The 20756-nt window shown below is 38.1% G+C and overlaps 1 long non-coding RNA gene across 1 annotated transcript in view; it reads right to left on the bottom strand.

Moving 5' to 3' along the window:
- Positions 1 to 18403, bottom strand: part of LOC144986800 (uncharacterized) — a 36284-nt gene extending 17881 nt beyond the window's left edge. Inside the window, exons 1-2 of the long non-coding RNA XR_013650641.1 lie at positions 18335 to 18403; positions 17860 to 17927 (exon numbers count right to left, since the gene is read on the bottom strand). This is a non-coding gene — a long non-coding RNA (uncharacterized LOC144986800). The remainder of the gene's footprint in view (positions 1 to 17859; positions 17928 to 18334) is intronic.
- Between the last annotated feature and the right edge of the window lie 2353 nt (positions 18404 to 20756).

The raw sequence follows: 20756 nt of genomic DNA, 5'->3' as shown, positions 1-20756 counted from the left end.
CAGGTGTAGAAGCAGAGTAGAGGCGAGCCAGAGACGAGGTACAAGGTCATGTACAGGAGCACGGATGAGCCAACATGTTCTTGCTAACACGTTCTTGCTAATCTTTTTGTTTTCACGATTATATTTTGTAGTGCAATTATTTTGATTTATAAACTGGCCATCTGGATGTCTCAATACAAGTGGTCTCGCGTCGACTGAAGCGTTAGAAGGATTCTCCCAAGCCCACTATCAGTGGTTGGCATAAAAATGATGTCTCAGACCGACTTGGACCAATCACTGTTCATTGACCATTTCTGGTTCCAACCTGGCGACATCTGTATCTCGTTAAAATGGTGATTGAATAGACTTAATTTTGTGGGAGACGTAAGTACGCCATTTTCTACAGGTGATGTCACACTCATTCGGTCCAGTTCTTTTTTGCTACATTCACACCAGGCATGTTTGGCGGTTTCAGGAAGTGGGTTTTTCAATGTGGTTTTAGCATATGGTGTTCACTAGGGGTGTGTATTGGCAAGAGTTTGGCGATACATATCCCGATACACGCCCCGCGATACGATACATATCCCGATATTTCACCGAAACATATTTCCTTTCTGTTTTTTTTAAATATGACTTTGAAAAAACTTAACCTGAATTTCAATGTCTTCCATTGTAATAAAATGGTCAAATTCCGTTTATTTAATGATCACAATGTTAAGCACTGCAATTGTATCTCATATATAAGTTGCGTTTACCAAAGCAAAATCATAGTGCTTTTATTTTGGTAAGTTAAATTATAGAAAGGGGAACAGTCAACATTGTCTGATTTGCAAAAAATATATGTTTTTCAGTGTAAGAAAAAACAAACAATGAATGAGCCTTAACCAATAAGTTTCTTTTGGGGAAATAAAATGCTGTGTATTTTCAGCATTAAGGTAGCTTCTCTAGTGCTTTTAAACAGTTCAGGAGCCTGAATGGTGCTTCAAAAATAAAGGGTGGGGTGGGGGCAGACACACTGATTTTTTCCAGAAACAATAAACTGTGAGGATGAGGCAGCATGACAGAACAAAGGAAAGTTGTTTTAATGTGACAAAAAAGGGGGTTTTGTTTACATATCTGCTCTGCTGCCCCTGCAGCCACGCTTCTCACACATGGAAGTAACTGGTAACGCTCCTCGCCACGATCTGACGATGTCGGCCTTTTTTCAGAGCGTTCTACACATCCCTTTGATCCAACAGGTCGCGAAACTAGAATCTGTTGCTGGGAGGTTCTGCAGAACTTTGGCCCGCTTTGCCGATAACATTTTAGCCGATGCTAAGCGCATTAGCCTATTAGCCGCTGCCATGCTTCACTTGCATTTATCTGAGCCGCTAAAAAGCACAGCAATCCACGTTTTTATATCTTACTGGCAGCAACATGGCTCAGAGTTTCTGTTTGGTATCCATTTCATGTCTAACAACAGAACAAGCTGCCTCTGGCTGCAGTCTTCCTGTTGTTTTGTGCAGAGTAGAGCTGCTCTAAGAGGCTCCGTGTTCTCTGCTGCCAACCAGCGGTCGGAAGGGTGAAGTGGACAACAAGAGTCAGACAATGAAAGACGCTCAGAAATAGTTAAATATCATCCTGGCAGCATTTTGTATCGATACAAGTATTGCCAAATGAAGTATTGCGATACATTGCCGAATCGATTTTTTCTTACCCCTAGTGTTCACACAGATCTGTCTACAAGATACTACCTGCTGCCTAAAACTAGCACAGATACTGACAGTTGGAAGGGGCTTGGCACAAAATGTCAGAGGGGCAAATCTCCTGAGTCTTTCTTTAGGCTTTTTCCTTCACAGCTTTATTCCGATATACAAAAGGTTTGGTGTCATATAATTCTGGCCTGGCACAAACCACAATTAATAATTTCTCCTTCACGATCAAATTTTAACCGGTTGTCACTTTCCTGTTTTTAAAAGGATGCTACCCTTACATCACAACCAAATCAGAGTCCCAGATTGGTCAAAGTTTAACTGGTTAAACTTTTGAGGGGCGTTCAATGGCCTCACATTTTGTGAGTAGAGCCCAAAAAAGCAACTTTAAACTTAAGTAGCGATGCCTTAATGTGAGAGTTTTGAACGTGGAAGCCTAAAACGCGCATTAACATAGACTTTACATTGACAGTGGTCAATATAAATAGTCAATGGCTTCATAACAAGAAGCATGTACTTTCCTATTCTCTCAAAATAGGAAGATTTTTACAACTGTAATAGTTTAAAAACTTAGATTTAGATGTTTTTCCACAATTTCTGGAATTTTATTCTTTAATGTTTTGGTACATGTCTTCACATTTAACTAAAGTTGAAATAATAGCAACACTCTCTTGTAGGTTCATGCAGCAACAATAAATAAATGCAATGCTCTTTTTTTCCACTGCAAAGGACACATTAGCATCATTTTGTCCCATTGCCAGGAGTACAGGAATCCTTGGCTGGGGAATAAACTTCACACTTGCTCCTTCCAAACAGCTGGTGCTGTTTCCCAAAGCAACAGCGAGCCGTAAGGCAGAGTCTCCACTAACCTGAACAGACTTATCACACAAAAATCAGACTGAGGGCAATTTGCTGCAGATGACAGCTCTCTACTCTAAGGAGTTTACACCCTGAGATCAGCTGGCTAAACTTAACCAAAGTTATAAATCTCTGCTACATGAGGCTGCCTAAGTTATGTTTAATTATTAATTGGTAAGAAAACTTTGAATTAAATGCCATAGCTACTTGGATTTCAGTCAGTGACACCAACAGACTGAACAAGCTGATCAGGAAGGCGGGTTCTGTCATTGGCTGCAAACAGGAAACCTTTGAAGCAGTGATGGAGAGGAGGTCACTGAACAAGCTCTTATCCATCATGGACAACCCAGAGCATCCTCTCCACCCTGTTCTGGACAAACAGCGGAGCTCCTTCTCTAGAAGGCTCAGACAGCTCCGCTCCAAAACTGCCCGGTACCAGAAATCCTTCCTGCCAAATACTATAACCCTGTTCAATAACTCACAATGCAGAAGATAACCTTTGCACATTTTTTTTTTCTCTTTTCTTTATTTTGCACATTTCTTTTGCACATCTCTTTACCTGCACTGTTTTGTAAATAGCTCTTTAAATTATACCACATTTTCCTTGTTCTCTTTTTTTATTTTTATTTATATTATTCTTACTCTTTTTTTCCTGTCAGTTGTTATGGTAACGAACAAATTTCCCACGTGTGGGATCAATAAAGTATTTCTGATTCTGATTCTGATTCTGATTTGAATCAAACGTCTATTCACTAAGTGAAATATGTCATGTATGCTTTTAATCTTTTCAAGTCTTCCTTTTTGAGCAAAATAGTCCTAGAAACTAACAGAAAATAATATAACAAGTAAAAATATGTTTAATTCGTTTTACATTTACATTTAGGTTGTCTTAATTTTAAAGTTGGGATTAAGGAAAAATAGTAAAAAATGCAATGCTACCATACAAGATCTGTTGAACCAAAACAAGGAGCACACAGACGTTCACATTTCTGATTGGGAAGAGGAAGCACCACTGAAGACAAAGTTAGTGTCAAATGAAAAAAGGAAAAAATAAATAAACGCATTTTGCATTTAAATTTAGTTTGCACTTGGAGCAAAGCTCAAGGTTGTATGTTTTGCGATGGGGTCCAGACCTGTCACACGGGAGCTGTGAAGCTGTGTACCAACATCAAATGAGAGAATCATTCTCATGAATGTGAAAGTGTGTGAAACACAGCCAAGTGATGAGTTCTTTTCCAAGTGTTAACTTGGAGCAATAAATATTTATAAACCATCTTCTCTGACACAAAGATGATTAAAGCCTTGATTTGGTTTTTATTTTCTAAATCATCTTTGTGTGGAGCCATCTCCAGGATTAGTTTACATAAATGCCTTGTTTCTGATGTCCCAGTGTCAAAGCAGTCAGTTAAATATTGATGTCACAGCACCCTAATAAACAGTATCACCACTTTTCAAATATCCTGTCACCATGTATCATGGAACTAACTACGATCTTTGTAGCGTTCTGTTTTTTTCTGCTCAGATTTCAAAATGAAACGATTTATTTCAACAAACATAATGAACATGTGAACAAGGTTTTCCACCTTTAAAAGACAATGATAAGATCTCATCAGTGCTCATAATCTGTTCAATTACATCTAATGTAAGATTTATTAAACACCTTCTGCTAATTAGTCAAATTAACAACCTGTTTCTACAAATAGAGTTTTAAATGAGTTGTCTTTGTCAACAGTGTTCAATAGAGTTGCATTCAATGTTTTAGAAATTGTAACATAAATTGTTCTTTAAATTAGTTTTTACTGTTCTCTTTGTTAAAAAAACAAATTCAATCCATCCATCCATCCATCCATCCATCCATCCATCCATCCATCCATCCATCCATCCATCCATCCATCCATCCATCCATCTATACCCACTTTCGGGGTCACTGGACTGCTTGAGCCGTACCCGGCTACTGTTTGGCAAAGATGTGGTACACCCTGGACAGGTCAAAATAAGTAAATAAATAAAAACAATTATTTTTTCATATTAATTCATTTTCAGTTCATTTCCGTGACCTTGTAATGTTTCTTTATTTTTTAGAAAATATCTATACTAACTATCTAATGGATTTTTTATTGACTGGGAGGAAGAGTTTCAAACGCTTCCTATAAGTAAATGTTCTATAAACACATCAGGCAGGACAATACTGCCAAAAAACGTGTTTGTTTTTATTTACTCTTGACACTTGAAGGCAACATCCTCTTTACCTAATGGATGCATTTTTCTATGTCTACCATGAATTTACATGTGGAAATTTGGATTCTCCTCTTTTTTTGGCACAAGGCTGAACGTTCAGCTGTGGACGGTTTACCCCCCCCCCCCCCCCCCACCACACACACAAATGAGTTTTGAAGCTGATGTGGCTTCTTTGGCATAAAATCCATGCTTGTACATTTTTATCCTGAGATTTGGATTTGGAGCTTTCTAATCATGTCACCACCTGAAGCACAAAGCCCCAAGATACTGAGAAGCTTTGCAGAGTCCCTGCAACTGTGCGGCTAGAACTGCACTCTCAGATGTCAGAAGACGTCAGAAAAAAACATTAATATAAAATCTATGTGGCATTATAGTGGAGAATCCATTTTGTTTTCAAATTTGTCATGGTAACAGTAAGGCTTTATTAAACACAATTGCATACAAATACTGCATATTTATAACATCCATTCCTATTGAATTATTTTACATTGACTGCTTTAATGCAGCTCAATATGGTAGGTAGGGCTGTCATAAACGATTATGTCAAAAGTCGATAAATCAACGATTATTATTTTCAATTAGTTGATTATTGCACGGTTATTGTTTACGTAAGGTGATTAAATTGAGCTCTTTTCCACAGGTAAATAGACCCGATGGTTTTTGGTCTGCTCCTTCTGAATTCTGTAGTCTGCTTTTACTCTTCAATGGACAGTGGAGGCACTCCACAGTAATAAGTCAGTCACCTGAGCCTCGAATTAAAAACTATGCTTTTCATTGCGGGGATTGAGTCGATTAGTTTAGCTTTAATTTTCTTTCTGTTCTGAGATAAAAGAGTTTTCAAGAAAAAAAACAGGGAGGATCTTGATATGGATTCTTATTGGAAAGTAGTTTTCAATTCAAATTCCTCCCCCAGGAAAACATTGACAATTGAACCTTCTGCATTTTCCAGATATCTGGGGCATTATTTCAGCTGATTTGAAATCAGTAGAGAAGGGGGATTTAGTTCTCAATTTCTACTCTATAACTGTTGACAACTAGGATTTCCCCCAAGCTGTTTTTCAGTGACTGCTGATCTACTGCACAACTTCCAAACAGTGTGAACGTAGGATGAGGGTAAGTAAGGATAAAGTAGGCGAAATGCGTTTTTTTTTCAGATCCTCCTCAAAACTTTTGCACTGTGCTCATTGAGGGCTTTGTGTTTGCAGCCTGATTGTTAAAAACGAGGAAATTAGAAAATCAGAGCGTAATCTCTGTGGGCGTCCAATAGGCACTTGAGTATCACCTTCATACCCCGTGCGTGCAGCATTTGCGTGTGGTCAGTTAGGAGCAGGTGCACACACGTCACTTGTGACTAGAGCGTGGCGTAAGAGCACCGTACAACAGCATCATCTGAATGTCATAAGTGTGTGTAACTTACAGCAGCCTTATGAATACTTTACAAAACACCCCAAAGAGCAATCAAATGTTCCACTTTCATGACATCCCGTAAAGTGGCAATTCAAGGGAACTGCAAGACACAGCTGCGCTTCCTTTAAGATGCAGTCACAGCCATCTACAACCCAGACAACCCAGTAACTTGTAGCGCTCCTACGGGTCAACCCCACGTACAGGTGCATGCACACAGTTGGCAAATTCACTTTTAAATCACTTCTAGTTAAAAAAATCATGTTTTTATAAATGATTTTTGTCATTAATCTGTGTACCTTACCTATGAGCACAAATGAATCACTTCTAGGGACACAAACCTAAACCTAAAAAGCCAATAATTCCTTGGTGACAGGACCAGAAATAGCTAATGGAGAACAGACTTTTCGGATGAAAAGAGGCCTGGATTTTTCTGTTGTTGTCTTTTTAGTGACAGTGGGGTTCTCTCACATCCAAACCGGTCACAGGCCAACTAAAAGAGGAATTAAAATCAAATCCCTGACGCCGTATTTTATACCCACGAATCAGTTGGACATTTTTCTGGTTTCTTCTTTTCCTGGTTTTGTTTTATCAAAAATGTCCAGCTAACATAAAAAACAGAGCAATTACAGCCAGACTCCTCCATTTTAGATGTCACAAATCAAACTACATAAAAAAACCAAGACTTTTATCCAACCCTGGGTCCAACCTTGAAAACTGGCTGAAGAGAAGAAAATGGAGAATATTAAACAGCGGCAAGCCGCAAGAGAAAACAGACCTGCTGTGAGTTTGTTCACTGTCCATTAAATAGCATTGGCCATTAGAAAGTCACAGCACGATGAGGATTGCAGCAGAAATGATTTTTTTTGGGTAAAGACTGATCAGACATGCCTTTAAACAGTAAAGGCTGAAACTACAAGATATAGATCTATGAAATGAAATCCTAAAACTATAAAATGCAACGCAGAAACACTTTTTTTAGTTTTTTTTACTTTTGTCGTGTTGTCAAAGGGCAAAAAAAACCTCTTCAAGAAAACACTTTGTTTCCATTCCAGATCATCACTTCTTAATTACTTTAACTGCAGTAAAGGACTGTTGGGATAATTAGCTTGTCTTACTGTTCATTATTTTTTTCCAAAATCTCCAAAGACTCTGAATATTGCTGGTACAAACAAAACCCGAAATGACCACTTACATGGTAAAATAGGAAAAAATAGAAAATTAGGAAAGTAGTCTGAAATTCTGTCAATAAAGGCCGGTCCACTAAGAAAAAAAAATAAAAAGGTCCACTAATGTCAATGTTTGAGCATTTTTGCTGTTTAGAGATGATTCATTAGTAAGCTACGTCCTAACAAAAATGTATATACAATTAGGCTCAGATTATTTTTTTCCAATATTTAATCAGTTAACTTGCTAACACCCCCACATTTTAACCCTTTAACACCGGAGAGGTCATCAGGAACACCTAAATAACATACACAAATTGACCTGTTGCCTACAATTGTTTACACCAGTGGTCACCAAACTTTTTCAAGCCACGGACCGATTTAATGTCAGAAACTAGTATGAATGGAGATGGAGTTGGCATTTAATTTAATTTTTTTAGCTTCCGGTTTCTGAAATACCTATTTCTTACGTGAAAATGCTACTGAAAGAAGTTTAGGGGAAAAGAAAATATGAAAACATTAGTAGATTTTTTTTCTTTTTTCTTTTTTGGAGATGACGAGAAATTAGGGAAGGAAATTTGTTGATTGGTAGAAGTTGTTTTTAGAGTGTAAAAATTCAAAAAAAGCAACATTACAGGTTTTTTTTCTCCATAGACATTGAGAACTCAACCCAGGCTCTGATCATCTTTCAAAGCAAAAACAATTTTTAATATTTGGTTTGTACATAAATCCTGATTCATTGTTTAATTATTTTTATCACAGGAAAATTTTCTGTGCTTAAGTTTTTTTAACAGCTTCCTGACTAAATCCCCTTTAATCTCCCAACTTCAGCAGCTTGGCATCTTTATTTGATTGAATCTTCATTCTCTGCATTCCCCCCCCCACACACACATGCACGCAGCGGTGACCATATGTCAGGTTAGTATCTATAAAAATTGTGTAAGTATACCTAAAATTGTATCTTTTAACATTAACAAAAGCAAAAAACCTATAAAAATCCACTTTCAAAAAATATTACATTTATTCTGCCACACAGAAACCCTGTTAAAGTCTAAAACAGAAAAAAAGCTTAAAGTGCCTGAAATTAAAAATCTGTCATTCATTATTTAACCCTTGTGCCATCTTAAGTGACCCTACCCTTACATTGACGTGTTTTCCCTACCAGGACAAAGGTGGATAAAGGTGGAAAGATTTCATGTAATCCATGGACACCAGTGAAGATCACAAATCATTGAAGAAAAAGGTTCAGAGCACTGTCTAGTGGGTCTAGATGACCCAACTCCCAATGTTAAAGTGCCTAGGATAGCACAACGGTTAAACCAGAAACATTTTGACCAACTGAACCATTTGATGCTAAGAAAAATAATTCAATCAATAAATAATAATACATGTAAATTGATCTGAAACATTAACAGCACCAGTATATTTAAAGCTATTAGTCAGAAGAAATAGCTAAAAAACATTGTGCTGATTTTTTTTTCTAAATGATGGATTGTTTATTTATGATTTCATAAAGTGCATCTGTTTTCCTGCATTACCTGCTGTCTTTCTGTCAAATACTGACACCAACTAAACGACAGGCAGACAAAGAATACATTTATGGAAAATAAAGACACGTCATCAAAATGTCTACAATAGTTAATATAGAATGACATCATTAGCATTAACTGAGTAATCTAAAGGCACGCGATGATCCTGCTGTTGCGCAATAGGCAGTGCTCCGCGTGCGCTGTTCCACCTGCCAGCCTGAGCCCACTACCCCTCCCCTCTCCTTCTCACGCAGCTGTGTGTGAGAAGGAGACAGCTGCAGGAGCAGCTGCAGGGACGGCAGTTCACAGTTTCAGGCTGTTACAAACTCTGGGATATAACAGATAATAGGAAACCAACAGTGGTGCAGATTTTTTTCCCAAGCACTGAGCTGCCGTCACCGCAGGCCCCCTTTTGCGCCCCGAGGAATTGCCCCAATTATCTGTGCCTAAAACCGCTACTACTGCGTGCCCCCCTGGCATCGCATCGGGCGCGCGCCCCACTATTTGAGAAGCACTGCATTAATTGCATAAATGGTTGAAGAATTACACTCATCAAAATAATGTCAACACTGGAGCTAAAGCTCTGGCATAAAAAGGTTAAACACCCAATGTCACAAATTTTCTAAAAGGCTACAGTGCTGTTTAAAAGCTAGCTAATGATCTCTCTTTCACATTTTTTAAAATCATCTTTGTTGCCTTTGGGGGGCCTTGGAAAACATGCACAACTCTCGTTTGGGTTAAATGTGACAGAGCTAATGATGGAAAGTTAATTTTAGTTACACTAACCATGACAATATTCTCAACTTCGCAACTCAACGTTTGTCCAAAAGATGCGTTCATGAACCTTCTGCTCCCTCGGTTTATTCATTATAAAGAGCCCTTCAAAGGTGATGGTAAGCATGTCACCATGTCTGGATTCATGACATCTGTCAGACTCCCAGTGTGGTCAGGCTCACCATCTCCTGCAGGAGCTGAGTCTGAATGACAGACACTTTCAGCAGTACTTCTGACCACTCACTGTAATACAATAGAACCTTTTGACTATTGTCTTGAGACAATAGTCGGCCTCTCCTAAATTAAGGTGAACTTTAGCCGCTGTTAACATAATCAAAACTGCCAAAGCTGAGTTCCTAATTGGCTAATGCTAAATTAATTTTCTACCCAAGTTCAGATACTTGAACTCTGTCAACATTACACCCCGGTTAAAAATTTTTGACAAGCGTCAGATTGGTTTTGCCAAGCCGTCCACAAATGATAAAATACCACCTGAAATGTACTCATATTAAAGAATTGAACCGCGCCAGATGCTGAAAACAGCCCCCAAGACCTACACATTGACTTAAATAAAAACTAGACGAGCCCATTGACTGTATAAGAGAACTGGACTGAGTGACCCCTCCTCCCTTGCTGGTTACAAAAAGCCAAAATCCCGTAGACTTCAATATGACGTATGTGGTTTTAATTATGTTTGTTTATATGTATTTTTGTATTGAAATGTGCTGCCTCTTTACCAGGACTCTTTTGGAAAAGAGGTTTTAATCTCAATGGGACTTCCTGGTTAAATAAAGGTCTAACTAAAAAAATAAGGAAATCAACAGCTATTACTCTGTCACATTGTTTGTCACAGAGTAACCATTCTGGGTCTGATTCATTTTCTTTTTTAACATGTTGGCCAATCTGATGGCTCAATGAAAGTAGGTTGTCTCACGTCAAACAATCAGAAAGTTTCACACATTCTCTCAAACCTGCTCACAAGTGGTAGGGGTGTGGCCTTCCAACAAGCTCACTCCTGACTGGCAAGAGTGGTTGCCATAGAAATGTTGACTCAGACCGAGTCGGACCAATCACTGCTTACTGAGAGATCTGGCCCAACATGTGAGAAAATGGTGACTGAATTGACTCCATTTTATTGGAAGTAAACCATTTTCTCTGGCCGACATCATACTCGCCTGGACCAGTTCTCACTTTAGTGGTTATAACCCAAATAAAGGAGAATTCATAGCTCCGCTGTCATAAATTAGAAAAGCCATTTTTATGTGCAAGTTATTCCAAAGGCTTGGAGCCAAAACAAAATAAAAGTGTATGATTTGCAAAGTGAAATAAAAGACTTTCAGGTGTTTTTTTCTTCCAGAATGAACACAATTTGTTGTGTTGCTTTCTGCCTTTAAAGAAGTGGTGTTCTTTGAGAATTCTCTTATTTATGGATTATGTCAATTTTATTTTCAACTAAAACTTTTAGCCCATACTGTGTGCTTTATTTTTTTGCCCCTTACTAGCAAGCCGCACCAACAATCTGGGATGCTGCATATGAGGGTTTATGCTTGGCTGCTCCCGCTTGGGGCTGCTTCGGTCTCATTTTCCTCGACACCAAGCCTCTTGTTCGTCGCTCATCGCTCTCTGCTCGAACTGAGAGATCAAAGGAGGACAGAATTGCTGACACGTTTCTATTCGCACTCCTCTCCTTAAAGCCACTTCCCCTCAGCTTGATTTGACTAACACGAAGCACATGCAAATGAGAGGCTGAGGTACTATTATGTGTGAAAACTGGACTAAAATAGACAAATCAATGGAAAAAAGATAAATAAATGGTTAAAATTGTACATATTAAGCAGCTCAACGATTAGGAAAGAGGCAGAGAAAGTATGTCATATTGACTTATTAATGATATAAAGCCTGGCAGATCCTTCTTTTGCGCTAAAAATTATTTATCAGAAGATACCGTACAGGTTTTATTTTTTTAGGGTCAAAAGTTCAGACACTGGCTGAATAAATGGCTATTAGGGTTTTTATCATAAAACAGAAATCCAAATTTTTGTAAATTTCTACAACTAAACAGCTGGAAATGAATGCAAAAACGGTTATTTTGTCTTCTTTGTAAGCAGGAAAACATCAAAATAATCTGATTTTGATTGGAATATTATGGTGTATGAACCATTTATTTGGAATGAGATACTGGAGAAAGTATGGATCTACTCTCCACCCTTCCTGATGCTTTTGAGTCTATTGACTACCAGGATTTGCTGAATTAAACTTTTAGAGAAATCCTCCAGTCAGTAATCTAGACATTAGGTCTGCACCATATGAGGAATTTGTAATATTAATGATCAACATTGCGATGACGATGGCAATATTGATATATGCCCCCCATCTTCAGAAAATTGCCACAATTTGTAAAAAAAGTAATTTGATTGGGAATGTTTTTTTTTTTTGTAGACTGTTATTGTTTTTGTTTTTTGCATTTTTTCTTTTTTTCCCCATTATATCTTTACATAATGCAATAAAAATTAAGTGATCAGCAGTCAAGTATCCTGAGACTTTAATCCAGGGGTGCCCAAATCCAAACCTCGAGGGCCGGTGTCTCACATGTTTTACGACTAACCTGCCATTGAAGCTTTTTCTTGTCTAAACACACCTGAACCACATAATCAGCAGCAGACAAGGCAAGATTTCTTGAAAACCAGCAGGAGGCCAGCCCTTGAGGCCTAGATTTGGGCACCCCTGCTTTAATGCAACAAAATCTATCGCTATTTAATGATAATTTTGTTGTGTGTGTGTGTATGTGGGGGGGATGACTTGGAATCTAATCAGTTAAAATGGAATGCCAGTAAAAGTGAAACACTGATTTTTTTTATATTTAAAATTGTTAAAAAGCTTTTTGCTCATAGAAAAAGTCTGTATTTTTCACAGGGAGAGAGGGGGCACATTTTGTTTCAACCCTTAACTTCTCCCAACAACATGTTTGTGTGGGTTTTATTTTTCTCCTGTCAGAATGAAAAGCTAATTTCCTGTATTGTCAAAATGCAAACAAGAAGCAAACACACACTGTCATGTTACATCAGGCTGCTGGTTTATCTGGTGGAAATGAGACAAACAGAAAGACAGAGAGCGCAGCAGGAACAAGGTGACAGAGAGCCACACTGCCCAGCTGGAGCCGCCTGCATTTCTTACCTTTCCACCAGTAATGAGGTGAGGACGGAGTCACTCTGCATTGGGTTAATAAACAGTTATTCATCTTCAACATGACACCCAGGAAACAGGAGTGGGTTTGCCCTTGGGCTAATCTTCAGGCCCATGGAAGACAGCTAATCCATCAGAGCCCTATTTAGACTGCATGCTCCAAACTTTCTGGACCTCCCAAAGAAGCAGAGGGAGGAGAGAATGAAAACCGGAGGAGTGAAGGAGCAGATGACAAAGAGGGAAAGATGGAGGGAAGATAAGTTGGAAAGAAAATGGAAGGGGGGAAAAAAAAGAGGTGAAAGGTGTTGGGCTCCAAGTCCTGCAGTGATTTATGATGTTTAGAAACTCTGACTATTTTGAATTAATGAGTTAGATTTGGTAAAAACGACTGGCGAGAGTGTGTGCGCGCTCCTAAATGTGCACACGAGTCTTCAAACGTCATACCTGTAGGTCACTTGCCGCAATCATCAACCACAGGGCAAATTTATGAGGTCGAAAATACACTATTACCAGTGTACCTGGATAAATGAGTCATCTTTGAAACGAGTGTGAGATTGATAAAAAAATAATAATACAAACCCTTTAGGCCCTGACTGACGGGCAAATAGAATGAGGCCAATTCATTTAGAACTCATACCTAATAGAGCTCATCGGTTTTACCTGACAACACAACATGCAGAAACATCAAAAAGAGGAAAGAAAAAAAGTCTCAATATCACCCCCAATCACGTTACCTGCAGACAAGGTCACTTCCAAACTCAGCCAAGACGCAAAAGCATCTTTGTCAGCATGTTTAAGGAAAATTAAAATGGGAAAATAAAAAGTTGCCAGCAAGTTCTGAGGAATTATACATCAAAGCATCATGTTTTCCATTTAGAGTTGTGTGAGGAAATATATATACCGTACTACACTATGAGGTATGGTTAAAGGGCCTATTTCATGCTTTTTTTTTTTTTAACCCTTTCAGAGTAATCAGCAGCACAGGAGAGAGGCTGCTCTCCCTGGGGAAGGTGGCCTCTTCCACTGCTTCCCCAGGAAGAGGCAGAAGCCCAGGCCGAAGAGAAGCTCCTCTTTCCTGCGAAGGAGAGACCCTGCTGTGGCCGCCCCCTTGGAGCATCAGCAGCGGAGGAGAGAGGCTCCTCTGCCTGGGGAAGGCGGCCTCTTCCACTGCTTCCCCAGGAAGAGGCAGAAGCCCAGGCCGAAGACAAGCCCTTCTGTCCTGCGAAGGAGAGACCCTGCTGTGGCTGCCCCCCTGCAGCATCAGCAGCACCACAGGAGAGATGCTCCTCTCCTCAAACCATGACATTCAGAGTAAACTATATCCTTATCTATGATGATAAATTATTTTTGGTACACCAAAGAATTTTTTTTAAAAATCAAATATTTGTTATTTTCGCAGCTCCTTTTGCTAAATTGGATAACTCGATCTCTAAGGCACCGCCTTTCTCTCTGTATGGGTGCCGCCCATTTCATGATGACAACCTAGAGCCTGATTTCGTCTGCGTTTCGCCCACGAAAACAAACATCATCATAACTTTTGCAAAAATGGATGTGCTTATTGTGCATATATATAAGGAAAGCGTTTTTGCCGATCCCCGCCAGCTCGGTAGAAAGTGGGTGTGTTTGTTAGCCTGGGGGTGGCGCTGGCAGCGCAGACTATTCCTGGAAGTGGCTGTTCTCATTATTTACGTCAGCTTCGTGAGAATCCACTCATTTTCGTGGATTGGGAGAGGCTGGTTTTTAGAAAAATACTCAGAAATGCTTGAATGTAGCAAAACACAGATATGAGGTTGTTGTTTGTGAGGAATGAACTATAATACACTCAGAAGCTCAAAAAAGTAGTTTTGCCATGATATAGGCCCTTTAAAAGTAAATTAATTCTGGTTGTACTTAGCGATGTCGACGTGATTTTTGAGAGGTACATATTTTTTGTGTGCTTTTTTGCTTTTTAGAAGTTGAAAAAAATGATTTTTTGTGTGTGAATACACTAACATGCATGAAACGGTGTCAGACCTTTTTTTTTTCATTTTTAGTATCAAATGTTGGCGGTTTGCATAATCACAATATTGTTTAAGTAGTAGTCTGAACTTTTTACATGTTGCTAACAAGGTTGGAAGTTACACTTATTGTTATTATGCTAACGCGTAGCTGTGAGTTAGTGTATTCACAAAAACTTTAGAAGAAGGCGGGTAAAATACATACATTTACCGAATATACAAAATGTGCAACAACAATGCAACTGACGCATAATAAATGAAGAGAATCCCTTTAAATCCCAGTAATGACAAAATACTACCAAAGTAATGAAAGATTCTAACTTTTTGATCAGATTAAAAAAAAAAAAATCTAAAATAAAATTGTAAACAAGACGGATGTAGTTGGCGTTGAGTGCCTATAAGAAACAAAAAGTAAAAATTCTTATTTATCTTCTTCCTATACAATCTAAAAGAGCGTCTGAATGGAGCTGTGGAGGCAGGCAAACATTGTGAAAAATGTCGTTCAGCATTTCCCCCTCATCTCTCTTTATTTCACCTCCATTCTCTGATGTTTCTTTTGTGCTTTCCTCCATTCGTCTCCCAGTATTTAAATGTTGAAGTCATTTAAAGAGCTGCCGAAATGAAAAACAAAAACCCTCACTTGTTTCTGTTTCTAAAGTGCTTCTGATGCTCCTCCTCTCTGCCACCCATGATCCACTGTGCTACTTTTTAGTGATTTACACTCCTTTACCGACTACATTTTTAAGTTATAACAATCTTAGAGAGGCTCCGGGCTACCCTGGAGCATTTCACTATTTACCACTTCCATAACTTTCTGATCTCCTTCAGTCATACCCTCCTGCTTGCTGAGATCCTCCTAAGCTTTTCTTCTCTCTGCTCCATTTCTCACAGTTGATCTATTGCTCGCCTCAGAAACACATTACCCAGAAACCTCAACCCCGCTGGTTTACACCAACATTTAAATCTTCATGTAAGACGTTCCTTTCCAAGAAAGCCTATCAAACCCAAATACAACCATAAATTTACAGTTTTCTTTAATTTTCTTTGTTGTCTTTACTAAAACCAACTGGTGCTATGAGTTTTAGATATGGTCACCCCCCCCCCACTTTTTACTGTGCGTGTTTGTGCTTTGAAAGTTCCTATTAGAAAAATTGAAATAAAATAAAAGTATATATACACACACGTATACATACACATACACATATACATACAAATATATTTGGTGAAGATACATTAGTATAATGCTGCATTCACATTGGTTTTGTTCGGTACATTCTTGATCGCGCTAAACATGTTTCATGAATGTGCATTCAGCCGGTGGTGTTTACACTGGACAAGGAGGGAGTGAATGGGAGGGGCATCCTTCTTTTGTTTTATTTTCTGTTTACGAGCGCCTTTTTGCCACCTACGATGGAATGAAATGTGATATGAAAAGCCAAAGCGATGAAAATCCCGCAAATCTTGCTCCAGGCTTGTTTTGTTCTCACTCTGGTCAGTTCCTATGAATGTTTGTCTTAATACGGTTGGGCACAAAATGCAATTTTTAATTTGTTCTTTGTGATTATGCTTTCAATAGTGGGTACTTTGAAAAGTACTTTACATACACGTCACTATCAAATCAGGGTCCCCGATTGGTCATAATTTTAGATGCGATTAGGCGTCAAAAATCTCAACTGATTGAACTTTCAGCACACGATCAATGTACGTCCGATTTGGATGTAGAGACCACAAGCAGACTTAAAAAGCTGCGTAGCGCCACGCAATCACAAGCACTCTGGACTCAGAAACCCGAAATTCTGTTCTACGCGTGTTTGCATAGACTTTTTATTGAAAGTGGCCACTTAAACGTGAGTCGACACAACCGATGCGAATGTAGCTTAAGAGTGAGAACTATTATTTTGGCAAAAATAACTAGTTGATTCAAGACATCCCTAGGGTTGTTCCTTTAAAATAAGATTATTTGCAGATTTATATCATGGTGCAACTTAAGGATTTCATAGCTCTGTTAGTTTGCAGCTTGACACACAGCATAAGACCAAATCAACATTGGCTAAAGAAAACTATGGAAATTCTCTGAAACTTGACAAGTTTCACAAATAAAACCAGTTAAAGAAAATAACAACTGACCAACTTTGATTTTCATTTTAAAGGATAACAATTGCACACTCAAAGTACAAAGTAGTAGCTAAAGACTGTTTAAAGTGTTAAAATTAAACACCTAATTTTCATTGTTTTCTATTACTCACCATATTAAAAAGAATAATATTTCATCTGATAAAAGATCATGTAAAAGATCACCTACTACTAAAAAGGTATCTATTGAAACTTTGACACCAAATCAGAAGCACAGAAAAGACATGTTTTCATCAGAACTTCCATTAAATAGGAATGACATCAAATAATTTTAGTAAATATGATTATTATTAGTAAATAGTGTGACATGCTGCACTTTTACTCACATGATAAAACTATATCTATAGATCAATATTGTTTGAGTTATTATTGAATGTTTTCTGTCAGAAATTCATAATACTGTTCATTTTTTGTGGTGCTGTTTTTACCCAGTCTTTCCTAAAAGATTGATTTATATTGGTTGGTAGATATTTGAAGCTCTTCTCATAGTCTGGTTTTCTCTGGGTTGCAAGGAAGAAAAAAAAAAGTGTTTTTTTTTTTTCAGTTCTTTGTGGCTGATCTAAGTTTGTTCAAGACCAAGATTCCAAAACCCAAAATAAGTTTATTCCAAGTGTAGCTTTCATTTAGTCTTGGAAGAACTGTTAAATCTTTTTGTTGATTAATACGTTACTTTAGCATCTGTTTTTTGGTGTGTTCGCTAAAAATATTCTTGAGAAACAGCAATTGGTAAGTTAGTTACTCAAAATAACTTTTTCCACACCATTTTCTATGATTTCAAGTTTAAAAGTAGGGTAAATTTCACTAAAGCAAAACATTCATGAGTTATGTTGATTTAACAAAAAGGTGAGTGTATCTAAAGTGGGATCAGACGAAAAGAAAAAGTTTAGAATAGTCAGCTAAAACTTACTGTAAGGAATTGATCACATCCAGGAGCAAGTTGACAGACTGGCGGAAGCATAAATGTAACCCTGGTGCCTGCAAACAAAGTGGTGAATTCAGAATATCAAGACTTTCTTTAGGTTTGACAAAGCAGCTGCGATTGAGTCAAAACTTAAATTTAGTTTTTTTTGTTGTTTTTTTATTGTTTGGCTGATTTCTTTTCAGTTAGAAAAACATTTTTCAATTCGGTGCAAGTTTTAATTTGACCACTATTCAGCATTTCAACTTTTCGTAATACTGATATTAAAATCTTTGTTTGCATTTACTGAGTTTAACAACTCAAAAACAACGAAGACTTGAGCTTAAACCAAGTTTAAGCCAAACATGGTGGCATCTCAGTTTTAAATAAGAATAAGAATGCTGCCCATTTGAACGTTTACGTTAAATAAGGCAAAAATACGGTTTAAGTAGAACATTAACACACCAAAAAGACTTCTTTTTACCTCAGCTTTTTGTTTGTTTGATTGAATCCAGTTTGGCTTTTGGCACTTGGGATCTGTTCAGGAAAGCCAGTGTTATTCAAATGTGGATAAACTTTATTAGCAGTAAAGTTTCAGTGCACAGCAGAACAGGTGGCTCTGCACATGATGATTAGAAGCAGACCAGGTGTGTTTGGCAGACAAAGGCTACTGTGGGTCTGAATTCCCTACCTTCTCCCTAACTACTAAAGAACTATTTAGTGCGGAGCAATCAGTGCCCTGGATTTTAAAAACAATTTGGACACAATGCTCACTACTTTTTTTTTAAACGGCGAATATGACATCACCATTTTCGCAAAGTGAAAATTTTATCGATAGGAACATTTCACAACAAATATTTATGAACTCACTGTGTTCTGAAGATGACCACATTGATGGTTCATTAAAAAAAAAAAAAAAAAAAAAAAATCAACATTCTCTTCATAAAAATTGTTCACACGTGAGGCGCTGTGGTCTATATTTGCCAATCTAGTGAGCATCGATGCACACTGGTTTTTCACAGAGACTCACCCAGCACACTCCTCATCAGTTAAGCCTTCTCTGCCTTTTCTTCTCATGACATCTCAAACATTTTTTTTTTTAATTCATGAATGTTTATTTCAATACATTCTAGACCAGACAGGTCCAAAGTCCAGCCCGTAGACCAAATGTGGCCCGCATTCAAATTTCCCAAGCCCAAAGGCCCCTGTCATAAAATCAATATTATGCAGCACCCAGCAGTTTCTAAAAAGTGTGTCTATGATTTCTTGATTGTAATTGGCTAAAATACAGTTTAAGCCATTGTAAACCTGTGGCAACACATTTGTAAAATGTCAACTGTAAATAAAAATGAAACATTGGTAGTGAGAGACACCACTTCCAGGACAAGTCAAAATTGTTTTCAGTGAAATATAAAACATATGGCTGTTTTCAAGAATTTCCACGTCAAGAGGCACTACCAGACAAGACATGCCATCCATGACAAGCTAACAGGCAACGAACGGTGCCAAAAAAATCAACAAATTGACGGTAATTTTGGTAAAAATGTATTTAGATGTTTTTGTTTTTTGGCTGTTTTCACTTAAGCCTTCTACACCTTTCCTTCCATTCTTGCTGACTCTCTTTTGCCATGCATCACACCTGAGACTCTCCTCCAACCTACTTGCAAGCTCCTCTTCCCACCACTCTTCATATCTCTGGACTGTTGACACTGAGTACTTCAGGTCCTCCACCTTTTTCACCTTTGCTCCCTGTTACCTCACCATTCTTGTACTTCTCTGCCACTCCAGACAACCTCATACAAACCACAGCTCCTCTCTGTTTCCCGTCATATTCTCTTTGTAGATTAATAAAAACATATAGCACCTTCTGACCTTCTCTGTTCTTCTCCAAAAGCATCTTCAAAGCAAATGTTGCTTTGGTGGTTTTCTTCTTTGGCATGAAACCATACTGTTGCTCACAAATGCTCTCTTGTGACCTCCGCCCAGCTTCCACTGCTCTTTGTGTCACTCATCACCTTCTTTCTCTACAGTTTCCACAACTCTGAACATCTCCCTTGCTCTTATAAATGGGCACAATTACACTTCTTCTCCATTCCTCGGGCATCCCTAACTCTCCAAAGTCTTGTTAAAGACCCACTTCAATGACATAAAAGTTTTTTTTGTGTGTTTTTAATATCTTGTTGCATTTTTTTTTAAATATGGAGGACATGCATCCACTTATAGACAAATAGATCCACATTTTCCTCGTCTGAGCTGACGTCTGGCTCTAAACTGTACGGCTGGGTAGCTCCAATATTGCTCACCATTTTTGTTAGGATAATGTTAGGTTTAGGCTGCTAGGAAGTGTAAGCTAATGGGAGCGTGTATAAACAGATGGATGATGGGAAATGAAGGTGGGCTTATTCTGCATCCACATTTCTAATGAACTGATGCCGCTCTGCAGAAAACAACACCGATTTTTTTTTTTTTTTTTGGCCAAAAACAACATAATCATGATAAAAAGACAAATAGGAACGCTTTTACAATAGAGCAAAAGATAATTGGAGTGGGTCTTTAAACAGCCCAGTCAAAATCTCTACTCAACCTCCCCACTTCCATTCCTCCTCAGTAATACTGTCTTTCCCTTCATCCTATTCCATACCTTCCACACTTCATTCTTGCTCATCTTTTGATTTGATTTGAAATGGTTTATTTCAAGCAATTAAGTAGAAATAATACACAACAGCAATATAATCATCAGTTATACATTCATACAGTAGCTAATCAAACTTAGGATAATTAGACATATTAATAAATATTGCTTGAAAGGGAGTGGAAGGAAGCGAACTTATATAATCCCACCCCGTTATACTATAACCATTTTATTACATGATTTATCAATATCCGGTTCCCAGTTTTTATCAGAC

This window comes from Oryzias latipes, chromosome 17 (genome assembly GCF_053564925.1).
Source record: "Oryzias latipes strain Hd-rR chromosome 17, Olatipes_Hd-rR_3.1".
Lineage (NCBI taxonomy): Eukaryota > Metazoa > Chordata > Actinopteri > Beloniformes > Adrianichthyidae > Oryzias > Oryzias latipes.
This window is presented reverse-complemented; position numbering and strand designations above follow the sequence as displayed.